This window comes from Etheostoma spectabile, unplaced genomic scaffold (genome assembly GCF_008692095.1).
Source record: "Etheostoma spectabile isolate EspeVRDwgs_2016 unplaced genomic scaffold, UIUC_Espe_1.0 scaffold00006422, whole genome shotgun sequence".
NCBI classification, from domain to species: Eukaryota; Metazoa; Chordata; class Actinopteri; order Perciformes; family Percidae; genus Etheostoma; species Etheostoma spectabile.
In genome coordinates, this window is record NW_022603380.1 from 10,000 (window position 1) to 24,365 (window position 14,366).

At 43.1% G+C, this 14,366-nt stretch overlaps 3 non-coding genes across 3 annotated transcripts; 1 reads left to right on the forward strand and 2 right to left on the reverse strand.

Annotated features, from left to right (window-relative positions):
• Positions 1-2,537: 2,537 nt before the first annotated feature.
• Positions 2,538-2,619, reverse strand: trnal-uag (transfer RNA leucine (anticodon UAG)). The gene has a single exon. It is a non-coding gene; the product is annotated as a tRNA-Leu (tRNA).
• Positions 2,620-3,768: 1,149 nt separating this feature from the next.
• On the reverse strand, positions 3,769-3,856 carry trnay-gua (transfer RNA tyrosine (anticodon GUA)). The gene is given in 2 exon segments: positions 3,769-3,804; positions 3,820-3,856. It is a non-coding gene; the product is annotated as a tRNA-Tyr (tRNA).
• Positions 3,857-6,420: 2,564 nt separating this feature from the next.
• Positions 6,421-6,502, forward strand: trnal-uag (transfer RNA leucine (anticodon UAG)). Its single transcript has one exon. It is a non-coding gene; the product is annotated as a tRNA-Leu (tRNA).
• Positions 6,503-14,366: the final 7,864 nt, after the last annotated feature.

Here is a 14,366-nt window from a genome sequence, read left to right on the forward strand (position 1 = left end):
TATATATATACCCTATGTGACAGTAAAATTTGTTTTAGTTAAAAGCAACAAATAATCGTGATAATAATCATAATCACAATATTGATCAAAATAATCATGATAATCATTTTGGCCATAATCGTGCAGCCCTACATATAATACGGAAAGTAAGGAGGAGGTGAAGCTAGCTCGCTCTTAGCCTCGTTAGCCGCAAATAATAAATCTCCATGGTTACCTGGCTGAGTTTAATTCAACCTGGTTTCGTGCAACAAAGTCAAGCTCAATTCATCCAGGATAACTTGAATATCCCGGCTTAATCCCTTATCCTGGTTTTGTGCAACAGGCCCCTGGAGGGTGAAAAACCAGAAGGCACATAACACCGGATCAACATCAAAGGAACAAAGGTGCGTTCAAAGCCTCGTGCTGCTGGGCCAGTGTCTATCATTATGAAACGGAACAGCCTCTCCAGTCTGATTGGTCCATTCTCTGCAGTTCAACCATTCATTTTACTGGAACATTATTCATCATCTTAGTGCTCATGCTACTGAAGAAAAGAAGAAGAAAAGGAGAAAATGATGTCGCTTCCCTACCTGTAGGCGCTCCTAAACCTTCACCCCCGTCCTTTCCTGGCTTGTTAATATTCCTGTAGTCAGGAAGTGTCCCCAGGTGTAAATAATTCATCCAGGTTGGGAGTATTGTCCTGTAGAGTCCGTGCTAACTCGCTGCTAACTTCACGTGCCGACCTCGTTCCGTCTCCTCGCCCTGCACCGTGTTGCTGGGTATGTTTGTATTCCTCATGTTGCTGCCTACACAAGCAAACTATCCCCGCCTTTTTCTGTTTAGTTTTCACCCCGGGACAGCCCCTGACGTCCAGCAAGCGCTCCCACTGTGGCGTGCCAATACGCTGCGTCATCTCTCTGAGCGGCCATCTTAGAAACAGCTCTCATTGGCTATCAATACGCCAATCAGGCCAGTTGTAGCCAATCACTTTCCCTTTCCAAGGGTTCATAGCGTGATAGAAACATCCAATGGGAGCCTAAGCCCCGCCTCCCAGAGCAAGCAGGCTCACACATGTGATTTATGAAATCAAAGCTGTTCAGCAGTGAGTTTTTTCTTTTTCTTCATGTCATCTTTATTGCAAAAATAGGAAACAGAACCCTAATGACATATAAAAGTATATAATACAAACATAATAAACATAATACAATACAATTTTGCCAGGGGAAGCTTAAAGGCCGTTACAAAGATAATGAAGAGCATATGTTAACAGTTTTAATTGCCTCAGAATCAGAATCAGAAATACTTTATTGGTCCCCGAAGGGAAACTCTGTGTTGCATTGGCACAAAATTATATATCAGAGTAGAAATACAAACAAAGAAATATAAGGAGTGTGGACATGTATGGTATTTACATAGTTAAAGAATGTACTATACATTATTTGCATAATTAACATAATTTAGGAATAGCAATGGTAACAAGTAAAATATACTAATAATAATTGTAGCAGCATGTCAGGCCAGTGTTATTGCACAAACAGATAATACAGATAATATTGTCCAGTTTCAACAACCTCTCTGAGTGTCTTAGAGCGAGGAGTTATCTTCCTCCTTCCTGTGGCGCTCTGTGGTGCATTTGGGAGAATGATTTTGTCACTGACAGTGCTCCTGTGATTGAGCAGCAAGCCATGGAGTGGGTGCGAGACATTGTCCAAGATGGCATGTAGTTTGGACAGCGTCCTCCTCTCTGACACCACCAACAGAGAGTCCAGATCCACCCCCACGACGTCACTGGCCTTGCGGATCAGTTTGTTGAGTCTGTTGGCGTCCGCTACCCTCAGCCTGCTGCCCCAGCATGCAACAGCAAAGAGGAAGCACTGGGCCACCACAGACTCATAAACATCCTCAGCATCGTCCTGCAGATGTTGAAGGACCTCAGCCTCCTCAGAAAGTAGAGACGGCTTTGGCCCTTCCTGTAGAGGGCTTGAGTGTTCTTGGCCCAGTCCAGTTTATTGTCTAAGTGCACTCCCAGGTATTTGTAGTCCTCCACAATGTCAACACTGACTCCATGGATGGAAACAGGTCTCACTGGTGCTTTGGCTCTCCTTATATCCACCACCAACTCCTTAGTCTTTGTCACGTTGAGCTGTAGATGGTACTGTGGGGAAATGGAGAATGACTAGGTTAACTGGCTAGGTTAACTGAAGATTTTAAACATTGTGAAAATTAACAGGACATATGAACACGTTAAACATATACGGGAATATAACATATACCTGCAGTCTCAGTCTTTGGATGGTATTGGTAGCGTATGCGTCCTGTCATAGTTACCGACAATTTTGTTGATGTTGAAGTATTTCACATTGAACACTTAAGATTGGGTGTTCATTTAAAAACAGGGAATTGCCAGTAAAGATAAAAACAACAGATTCAGCAAGGAGTCTAATACGTTGCCACTAATGACTTTAGTCACTTCACCAGCTATGTCATAAGAGTATAATGTAACTGATACAATTCAAGTCAACATATGGTTTGTCTTCCACCTATGTAACATCAGCAAATGGCAGTGGTGGGATTTGAACCCACGCCTCCAGAGAGACTGGAGCCTAAATCCAGCGCCTTAGACCACTCGGCCACACTACCTGCATGTATCACTCTCCACATCGTGAGACACACAGGACCTTACTAACGGTATATTTGTCATGTCATTGGAATAAAACTTTCGCAAGGAAAAGCCAATACTTTATTGAAAATGTTATCACTCTTTGTCATTTTTCTCTGTCATTGATGATTATTAGAATATTGTAACCAGCTTAAGTGAGTAGTTTAGGTCTGTGTGAATATGGGCTGAGCATTTACCTGGCTGAATTTATGAACATCTTCTTTTGCATATTCACTGTAAAGAGCCATTACTCCTCCAACTGCCAACTATTGTTCCAGAGACAATAAGATATACAGTTTTAGATTGGAAGGTAACTGTCCAAGACCAAAGACTTCATTAAAATACCACAAGTGTTCAAAACAGTTTGTCAAAATGGGAAAGGTCATGTTTTTGATTACAAATTCCAGCACAGTTGTTCATTTACCATTCAAAAACAAAAGTACAATCATGAAACACATACTACTTACATACTACTACAGAATAAACCTGGTCAGGTGACAATGAAAGAATTCCAGAGACGTGGACCCTCTGGCACAGCCATACTTGGTCAGGACAACACCCCCCTTCTTGATAGTGCCCCTCTTGATGTGCTCCATGCGCACCTGGTCCAGCAGTGGCACCACCATGAGGTCCCTTCCGTTTGCCCCTCCCAGTTGCTCGTAACAGAGAGCGGTCTCCTGCATCCCAGGAGGATCTGCAGGCAGAGAGACAGCTCATGAAGGTGGGACCAGACGTGAGATTTTTTTCGCAGCCCACGCTCACGTTCAGATTGATAAATGCCGTACTCTGCGTAGGAATCGGCGTACCCCCGTCCTACGCCTGTTTTAGGTCGTATGCACATTTCATAAATAAGGGCCCTTGTGAGCACAATAAAGATTTCTTAAAGAAAGGTTTGTACTTTAGTTCTAGTTTTTTTCCAGTTCTTCTGGTCACACTTGGCACTATTTCACATGGTTTGTCTGTAGTTCTCTATTCTGTCAGGGCTTAACTCTGTCTCCCACACCTATTTCTTTTTGTTTCTTGTTATGTCTCGGGAAGAAGTATTGTGCTTTTAGGTCAACCATCCATCTGTACATCAGAATCAAAAACACTTTATTGATCCTTGAAGGTAGCCTCTGTAAAAAAGGTGCTCCTTCGAGCCGGATTTGAACCAGCGACCTAAGGATTTCAGTTCTATACCTCTACAGTCCTCCGCTCTACCAACTGAGCTATCGAAGGGAGCTACCATAGCTATACGCACTTCTCATTCTGTGAATGTGATAACACGGGGCCCCCCTGGATCTGACAATCTTTAGGGGATGTAGCTCAGTGGTAGCGTGCATGCTTCACAGGTTTTTATGGTTGATCGTATGAAATTCTGTCATATTGGAACTAGTTTTGCTTGAACACTGTGACAACACATATCCTGTACTGGATATGGAGGCACTGACTATTTGTCTAATCTTCTGGATTTTGTCTATGAAGAAGGAGGCAAAGTCATTGCAGGCCTTGGTAGATAAAGTTCAGATGCTACTGGTACTGGAGGTTTGTTAACCTATCGACAGTAGCAAACAAAGCACATGAATTATTATTGTTTCCAGAGGTAATATCAGAGAAGACCTCCTTGTCTTCGTTAGTTCCAAATTATAAATGCAAGTCTCTCTAAGCAGAAGATGCGTTTGGATTGGTAGGAAATGGAGATGGGCGTTGCCAAGAGGAGGCGCCTTTTTGATTGACAAGAAATGGATATGAAGTTTCTCAGGATTGGCAAAAAATGGAAGGGAGCTTTGAGTTTGATTGGTGAGAAAATAAGATGAGAAAGTGGACAAATACGTTCTGGGTCATGACAAAGCATCTAGGGTTGATCTTATGGCGTTTTTCCACTGCTGGTAACGGCTCGGCTCGGCTTGGCTCAGCTCGCCTCGCCTCGGCCCATTCTACTTCCGTTTTCCATTACAGATTGAGTAAAGCCTCAGCGTTGCTGGTCACCATAGCAACGCGTGATGACGTAATTTTCAGCGCAACTCACAACAGCACGTCGGCTACTCGCCGCAGCTAGAAGAAATGTTTAGTTTCAAAAGAAGCTGAAGGAAGCAACAAAAATCACTGCTAAAAAAACGCGAGTTTGGGAATTCTGACGGAGTTCAGACGTGGACATGACGGTTGTTCGCCGACACAAAAGGGTAAGTTAAGTTTCCTGGTAACGTTAGCTAACATTAGCATGTGTTCAGCGTCACAGTCAGTATTTACTATACGCTATATAAAGTACATGAACTTTAGCAACCATGGTTACACACCAAAACATGTTTGCTGTGTACTGTTTGTGTTTCAGAGCATTCACGCTTTGCAAACTCGCCGCCGCAGACCGTCTGGTGGGCGATGTCCGACTGGTGAAATCTCTGGTTCTGACCTACTGTGCTTCATATAATCTGTATGAGAGTCACAGACAGTCTTATGACAACGACTGGGATGTATCTGGGACAGCAGAGCCGGCGGGGACACTGTCACAGGGTGCAGAGGAAGAAGACCGGGAAGTTTGGGAGGGTTTGATGCGCTACTTGAAAAGATAAATAAAAACTTTTGTTATATATATTGTCTTGTTTTTTAAAGTAACAGTGTGCAATATTGGAAACGACATGAAGCCGCTAGTAGCCCGAACAGTTGAAAAGTGAGAATAGTGTAGAGAGTGGATAATCTGTCGGTGTCGGCTAGATTTGTTTTAAATGTCCCGTTTGTTCTGGAAACACACTCCGCACTCTTGTTTGCTATAAACGCAGTCATAAGTGACGATTCTCTCCGACCAACCAGCAGTCTGCAGGTTTCCACATCACCTTTTGGGATCGCCTCGGCTCGCTTGGAACCTCGACTGAGGTAGTACTAAAAAAAGTACCTGGTAGCAGGTCCCAGGGACTTTTTTTAATAATGGAAAACCAAAAAAAGCGAGTAGAGCCGAGGCGTGTCGAGTAGATACCACGCAGTGGAAAACCGCCATTAGCCTTTGTGTGAATACATAGGTCTCCACATACTTTGTTTTTATTAAGATTGACGACCAAATTGTTAGTATTTCCGAAACTTTCCCAACCATTGCAATCGCTTTCATAGCCTCGTTGGTGCAGTAGGCAGCGCGTCAGTCTCAACCCTTACACGGGGCAGCTGCTTTAAAGCCAAAAAAACACAACTGATGCTGAAAATACAGTGACAGGTGGTTGAACAGTAGCAAAAGCATGTGAATGGAAATTGTGGGTCTGTGGTTATTTCAGAGATTTGCAGTGAACATTGTATTGTCCAGCAGAAAGACAACAGGTGTGTTTCTTTTCGTCTATGATTTATACCGTAGCAGTGCAAGCATTTATCCCGGGTTTGAGTTCCAGCCACAGCAGTTGCATTTACAGGTTTTGAAGCCATATACAACATTACCATTACAAGTTTTACCCAGGTTTCTTCTTTTATTCAGTGATAATTCAATTTTCAGACAGCACAACAAGCACTTTAAATGTACATGTTTTACACTTTCTATTTTACTGTATTTATGTACTTGTACTGTAGTGTAGTATATTTATTGTATTATGCTCCAGTGTTTATGGGTGTTACGGCAGGTATGAGCACAGTTTCTATTTTTATGGATGAAGTAAATTTGAGATGCTGTTAAGTTTACTCTTCAGCAGGTGGAGACATTAAGTACTGGCCTTTTTCAATAAAGTACTGACTTTTTCCTTGCAAAAGTTTGTTTCCAATGACATTAACAATCATACCATTAGTTACGGTCCGTGTGTGTGTCACGATTTGGTGTGATGGTGTGCGCAGGTAGTGTGGCTGAGTGGTCTAAGGTGCTGGATTTAGGCTCCAGTCTCTCTGGAGGTGTGGGTTCAAATCCCACCACTGCCATTTGCAAGTGTTACTTAGTAGAGAGAGAGAGAGAAAATGGAATGAAAAGAGGACCGGTGGTAATTATGGCAGCAGTAAAGGTAATAGAACTATTACTAATAATAGTAGTAGTGCAGGGCATAGTAAGGCGTCCAGCAGGACCACAGCAGCAGCTGCATCCACTACTCAGGTGCCACCACAATCCAAGGAAGTCTGAGAGGGGAGAAAGCACAAGGGCTTCTGGAAAGAAGCAACATTAGTTACATGCAAGGTTTTATCCAGTATCACCAAGTACTATCATAAAGATGATCACCTACACACATCCTTGCAGGGGGCACCCAGATTTAAACTGGGGACCTCTTGATCTGCAGTCAAATGCTCTACCACTGAGCTAAGTTAGCACACTTTGATTGCTGCTTTCCTTTTCAGTATTATTACTTGATTGCAGTTAATTACCTGGTTATATCATAGTATTTTTTGAATGTGGTCTTATCTGAATCCTGAGGGTCTAAGATTTCAGGCGATGTGACGCATATTTGAAGATTAAATGCAAGTAATAACTACCTTTATGTAGCGTCCCTGTTTTAGTTTTTACTGTCCAAAATCACAATCTACATATTTAACATTGTAAACAGACTGTTACACAGAAGGACACTTACATTTTATAATGAATATCAGAACAATAAATATTCATGTTCAACTTACTGAACTATTGCTGGTAACATTACTTTAAGTGTAAGATGGTAACTTTTACTTAAGTTTAACAAATACTACAATCAACCATAAGACCAGTTATAAATGAGACAACATGCACACCACAACTACACCCGAACACTAACCATCCAACACTGTTGTGGCCAAAAACAACTGGTCTTCCAGTAATAGTATTTTTGCTTGAAGGCGACTCTCCTCTCCCAAGTGACACTCCCTCTCCCGCCTCAGGTCACATGACAGCCACCTGTTCTTTCTTTCGGTAGCTGCTCTGAGCCGACACTCTTTGGACAACACATTTAAACACGTGGATGTGTTTAAATGTCTTCACGCGGCACATTCTCATCCTTCACCATATACTGCAGGAAAAAAACAAAAAAACAATGACATTAAACTACATCAGTGATTCCCAAAGTGGGGGTCAGGACCCCCAGGGGGGTCGCGAGCCAGAGAAGGGGGGTCGCGAGTTGATTTCCAGAAATAAAATAAAAATTTAAAAACAATTAGAAATAGCATGTTAGCCATGATTTTAACACAAGATAAAACTAGTGGCTAAATTTAAAATAAAACCAAGCAACTAAATAAAAAGGGAACAGCTGTTTTGATTTTCTTTCTTTCCGAGTAGCGTCTCCAACATAACACTACAACTGCCGGATTCCAAAAGTACTGGAACCAAGATTCTAAACTCTATTATCTGTCATGATAAATACCTAATTGCAATTTTAATGCAGGTACTGTGTTAGGATATCTTTAGAAAAACGAAATAACACCAAATGTAAAATTTAACGTGTTTTCTATATTATTCACTTAAGTTGCCCAGGTGCTTCAATAACTCATATCAGTGCATAGTAAAACGTAATTATTTCATTCACATCTGAAAAATATGGTATGTAACATGCAAATAACACCTAAAAGTATCTTCTTTGAACATTTATAACCTAACCTGTCACTGCCTCCGTGTTGGTGTCTGCTGTGGTGCGCATTGCTCCTCGGACCGCGCATCTTCAACCGTGCGAAAGATTAAAACCAACACCACGAAATGCCGAATACTGTATGGCCGAAATAGGTAAAAGGGATTTATTTTTTTGGGTCTATAGTGTGTAATGTATATAAAAACTATTTTAAATTAAAATATAGAGCTTTTTAACTTGCTGTGCTCCAAACATACTGCACATCCACCTCATTAGGTGAGATTAAGTTCAAATTAAAGTAATGAGTAAATTACTGTAGAATAATGTCATGGCTGTTGTGTTATTTTGTGTTGTCAATATGCTCATGTTTGGATACGCCTGTAGTGCGTGTGCGATTGCGCGCAATGTTTATAGTTGTGTGTGTGTGTGTGTGTGTGTGTGTGGGGGGGGGGTCGCGAGTCACTTGCACTGAATGTTTTGGGAACCCCTGCTCTAGAATATTAGAAACAGTAAAGCAGAAGCGACTGGTCCCACCACGTGACGTGTGTTTACCGAATCGCACCGAGTCCACCGAACTGTAGAGTAGCAACACACGGAGCACACGGTTGCTCAGCAACGGACGTCCTGTTTCCCTGCCGAATGGGAGGCTAACGCATGCGTAGCTACGGCTTCTAGTCGCTTTGATAGCCATGTAAGCTATCAAACGTGTGTGCGTGTGTTTACCTGAAGCTCCGTCTTCTTAAAAACTCGCTAATAACAGAGAACTCAGCTCTCCCGCCCGAGAAGGAGATCACAGTGAAGCAACGAGACTTCCGGTTTCTTCCAAGTCAGGGTTTTTCAGAATAAAGTTCAAAATGAAAGAAGGTCGCCGCCTGGAGGTCAGGAGGGGAACAACAGCTCCCCGTTCACTTAAGAATCAGTTAGAGGTGGACAATTACTCAATTACTCAACAACTGGACTGTTTTACTGGAGTATTAAATAATATACAGCACTTAAATATTTAAAAATGTGTAAGTACATAGATAAATAACTAAATATAGTGTAAGTTTTCAAATATATGTTTCCACCAGGCAACATTTAAATAACATAGCAATTTTATGAATATTAAACGTCTCATTTATAGTCGATAGAAAAGGAAAAAAATATTTAAAAAGCGGTCTTGGTTCATTTTTCCACTGTTCCAACAATCACCACTCTGGTCTGGTTGAAATAAACTCTTAATTCACCCATTTACATATATATGCTGCTCTATACACGCTAAAAGTAGTGATTATTTACATGGAGTCTGGTGGAGATATGCTGCTCTATACATGCTAAAAGTAGTGATTATTTACATGGAGTCTGGTGGAGATATGCTGCTCTAGACATGCTAAAAGTAGTGATTATTTACATGGAGCCTGGTGGAGATATGCTGCTCTACACACGCTAAAAGTAGTGATTATTTACATGGAGTCTGGTGGTGATATGCTGCTCTATACACGCTAAAAGTAGTGATTATTTACATTGAGTCTGGTGGTTTTGGTGACGGTGGTTTCGGGGCTGTTTCATGTTAAACCAAAAGGATCTTACTCTTTAACTAAAGGTCTATCTCTGTAGGGATCCATCCCATAATGTTGTCAGACTCTTAGAATAATAATCTGAGTCTGTCAGAGACAACAACAGAACCTTTAGTGGACGGAAACTTTACCTTTTAATTAGGAGTTGAAACACAGACACAACAGGAAGAACACATCCATCAAATATCAGCATGTGTTCTTGTTTTATTGACTCATTCTGCATTAAGTTGTTCCACATTCCCCGACATTTAAAACAAGTCGATCATGACGTTATTCTACAAGTCAGATGAATAAATCAGCCAACCCAACTCCCTACGGACTGAGCTACTGCCCCCTAGTAGTTTACCTTGACTTTCTGGCTTTAATTATGACTTTGTGAAGCAAATTGACATGAGGAGATCCACCTCACACAGAAAACTGATCATGTTGAATGCAAGAGGGAAACCTTGGGTTCAACATGGGTAAAGTCTCTCTTGTTATGATATAATAATATAATAATAATAATAAATTGAATTTGTATAGCGCTTTTCCCGAGCTCAAAGTCGCTTGACAGTGTTTGATAACAAAAAAAAAAAAAAAAAAAAAAAAAATACCTAAGGATAGGCAGAACAAAAAGATGGTCTTCAGACGGGACTGAAAGATGGTGAGGGACTCAGAGATGCGGATTTCATGGGGGAGGGAGTTCCACAGCCTGGGAGCTGCCCTGGAAAAGGCTCGGTCCCCAAAACTGCGGAGCTTTGACTTGGGGACATAGAGGAGACCGCTGTGGTGGATCTGAGGCCCGTGAAGGTGTGTGGGGGAGAGGAGGACAGTGAGGTATGACGGGGCAAGGTGGTGGATGGCTTTGTAGGTGAGGACCAGGATCTTGTATGTGATCCGGTGAGAGATGGGAAGCCAGTGAAGCTGTTTTTAGGACCGGAGTGATGTGGTGCCAGGATGTGGAGCGGGTGATGAGACGTGCAGCTGAGTTCTGAACCAGTTGGTAGCCTTTTGAGGAGGTTGAGCTGATGCCGAGGAGTAGTGAGTTGCAATAGTCGAGTCGTGAGGAGATGAAGGCGTGAATAAGTCTTCGGCAGCAGAGGGAGTGAGTGAGGTCTGATTTTAGCATATTTCGAAGGTGAAAGAAGGAGGTTTTGATGACTTGACGGATGTGAGGCTCAAGGGAGAGGGTTGAATCAAAATCACACCAAGGTTGCGGGCCTGGGGAGATGGGGAGACGATGGTGCCGTCAATGATGAGAGTGGGGTTGTGGCTTTGCAGAGAGTGGATTTGGAGCCGATGAGGAGGAATTCTGTTTATTGCTGTTTAGTGAGGAAGTTGTGGTGCATCCAGGTTTTGATTGCTGACAGACAGGAGTTGATGTGGGAGAGGGGGGGATTGTGGGGGGAGTTGGTGCTGAGGTAGATCTGGGTGTCATCGGCATAACAGTGGAAGTTCAGGTTGAAATGGCGGAGTATCTGACCAGGGGGAGGAGGTAGATGATGAAAAGAAGGGGGCCGAGTACGGAGCCTTGGGGAACGCCTTGGGTGACTGAGGCAGTGGCAGAGGTGTGGTTATGAAGGGAGATGAATGAGATCTGTCAGAGAGGTAGGAACGGAGCCAGGTGAGTGCAGTACCTTCGATACCAAGGTCTTTGAGTCTGGTGAGCAGAATGTTATGGCTCACAGTATCGAAGCTGCACTCAGGTCAAGAAGAATAAGGATGTTGAGGGAACCGGTGTCAGCAGAAGTGAGTAGGTCGTTGAAGACTTTGAGCAGAGCAGTTTCTGTGCTGTGGAGGGGGCGAAAACCAGATTGGAAGGGTTCAATTTGGTTATTGGCAAGGAGATGAGTTTGTAATTGTGAGGCAACTATACGTTCGAGGGTTTTAGACAGAAAGGGGAGGTTGGATATAGGGCGGTAGTTATTAGGAAGAGGGATCCAGACCAGTTTTCTTAAGGACCGGGGTGACAGCCGCTGTTTTGAAAGCAGAGGGGACAGTTCCAAGGGACAGAGAGGAGTTGAAGAGGTTAGTGAGGTAGGGGAAAGGACGGGGAGGCATGACTTCAAGAGAGGAGTAGGTAGGGAGTCCAGTGAGCAGGTAGTGGGTTTGGAAGAGCTAATGAGTTTAGAGATATCGGGGGTGGTGACCAGTTCAAACTGGAGAGGAGGCAGTGTGGAGGAGGGGAAGGGAGGTCAGGCCAGATAGGGAGAAGAGGGTCCGTGGTAGGCGCTGGAGTAGATACTGGGGATATATCTGATCAGATCTGCTTCACAGTGCAGAGTGTGTGTGATGGTGAACAGACTGAACTTTGATTTCAGCAGATGATCTTCAGTCAGTGTTTCTGTCCACAGGAGAGACTCTCAGTCCTGCAGAGGACACAGAGACACTGAGGAACCAGGCCAGAACCCAAACCCAGGATAGAGAGGCTGGGTGAATGTGGTGATGAAGGTGATGAGGGGATCAGTGAGTCAGAGGAGACTGTGTAGAAGGACAGAGAGCCAGCTGGAACGTCCACATACACTGCTACTCTGTTAGAGACAGAGCAGGAAGTGAGGTCTGTTTTCTGTTATTGTGACAGACAGAGTAACCACCATCAGACCAGTTCAGACTCCAGGAATGACTGATCCTCCTTCACATTTGTCACCTTCCTGTTGTTGTCAGACAGTTTGAGGTCTCTGTGTACTGAGTTCCATCAGATGATGGAGTTCTACTATCTGTCCACTAGATGGAGCTAACTGACCATCTAATGACTGAAGATCACAACTTGTACAGCAGCAGGTATCTCTCCAAGGGGCCTCCGTGTCACATATTACTTTGATACTTAAGTACATTTAGCTGTTAATATTTACTACCTCAGTACTTTTTTTTTTTAACACTGCTTGTTTTTGTCTGACATTTACCTTTACATAAACCGCTCCCTCCCTCTTGGGTGAGGTGAATATTTCCAAATTAAACAATAAAAGCATCTTTCTCCTGAAGCAGGGCCTGTTGCACGAAACTAGGATAAGGGATTAAGCCGGGATATTCAAGTTATCCTGGATGAATTTAGCTTTGACTCGGTTGCACGAAACCCGATTGAATTAAGCCCAGCCAAGTACCATGGAGATTTATTTTTTGTGGCTAGCCTGGTCCAGAGCAGGCTAACAGCCAGGCTAAGATAATCCTGGAGTCTCATGTGTCAAAATCGCTGCCGTCTGATCCCAAATAAACGTGTTTAACAGTTATTGCGTTGTCTTCTGCATGTGTTCTGCTTTATTTTTTTATTAACATGCATTAGCCTCCTTGTCACTTTTGGTTTCGCGAGTTTGATTTAAACCCTACTACATTTGTTTAGATGTTAGAAATGGTTGCACTGGCATCCTGATGTTGAGTGGGACTTTTCCCGGTGGACGGTAGTTGTGTCGAGGCTGCCTGGCGTGCGGCCCCTGCCCGTGGCCGGTGGCCGCCGCTGCCCATGGCTGCTGCCCGGTGCCTGGTATTGCCTGCCAGCAGACTTGCGAGTCGCATCAGTGTCCACTCTCTCTGTAAAGTAGAGATGAGCAGCGCAGCGTCCGTGGTCTCAGCTTCAGGTTTCTACAGGACGCGCTCCGGAGATTAAGTGTACGATATTAATGTAGCGATGTTCCCAGATAATATTAATGGCATCTGGTCAGAGACCAATACTTCATGATTTCATTTTCTTGTTGCTTGTCCTTCTCTAATGAAGGGTAGTTTGTGTTACTCCTTAATAAGTGGGCCTATTGTTTTTTGTTATAGCTTACATTGGTTTCATAACCTTCTCAATAAGTCTCACATCACCGGACTAATAATGTGGCCTATATACAGTACGTATGTAGTGTGTTTACATTCATCTCACTGGGGACACCACGATGCTTCTTAATCTTTTTATTTTGTGCGGTCACTTGTCAGAAGAATAAAAAAACATGAATATTTTTTACATATATGCTCACAGCGTGTATGAAGTCATTTACTTTTTTTTTCTAGTTGTTGTCCCTTTCTGGTTGTTCTGTATGAACATTAATTGTATAAATAATTAGATATAGCTTATAGAGATTTGTGCATGGTTGTAAACATGTTCTCACGTTGTGAATAAGGGTTTGAAATTAAGCCTAAAGTCCGTAGGGTCCATTTCCCGAGGACATTAGTTCCCTCTGCTCACTTTTGAGGCAAAGTAGATATTTTTAAACCCCCACACATTCAGTGGTCCGCTATGTTGGGCTTTTTTTCTCTGTTTGATAAGAGCCGTATTTCCCTTTTTACATATTCTTCCCTCCTCGTTACTGTCCATTAGAAGATGCTGCTCATTGGGTGACACATTTGGCGCATGCGTCTTCTCATCTCTGCATCAGTAAATCTGTGATCGATAACGTGTCTATTTGAGAAAGCCGTGAACTTGCACTTATCCTGGCTATCTACCCCATGGTTGACATAGCTCCACCTGTTCATCCTGGCTCGGCAAACGTGCAACCCGATTAAGCCGCGATGAGCAGGTCACACTAAGTCTAGCTGCGCTTTTTCACTTATCCTGGATATCTTTATTCTACTTCGTGCAACAGGGCCCAGATGTGTTGCAAGATTTGCAGTGAACATTGTATTGCCCAGTGATGGTGGTATAGTGGTGAGCATAGCTACCTTCCAGCAAATGACCGGTGTTGGATTCCCAGCCAACAAATGATGAGATTTAGCAGAGGATGGTTTCGATCCATCAACTCAGGTTATGGGCCC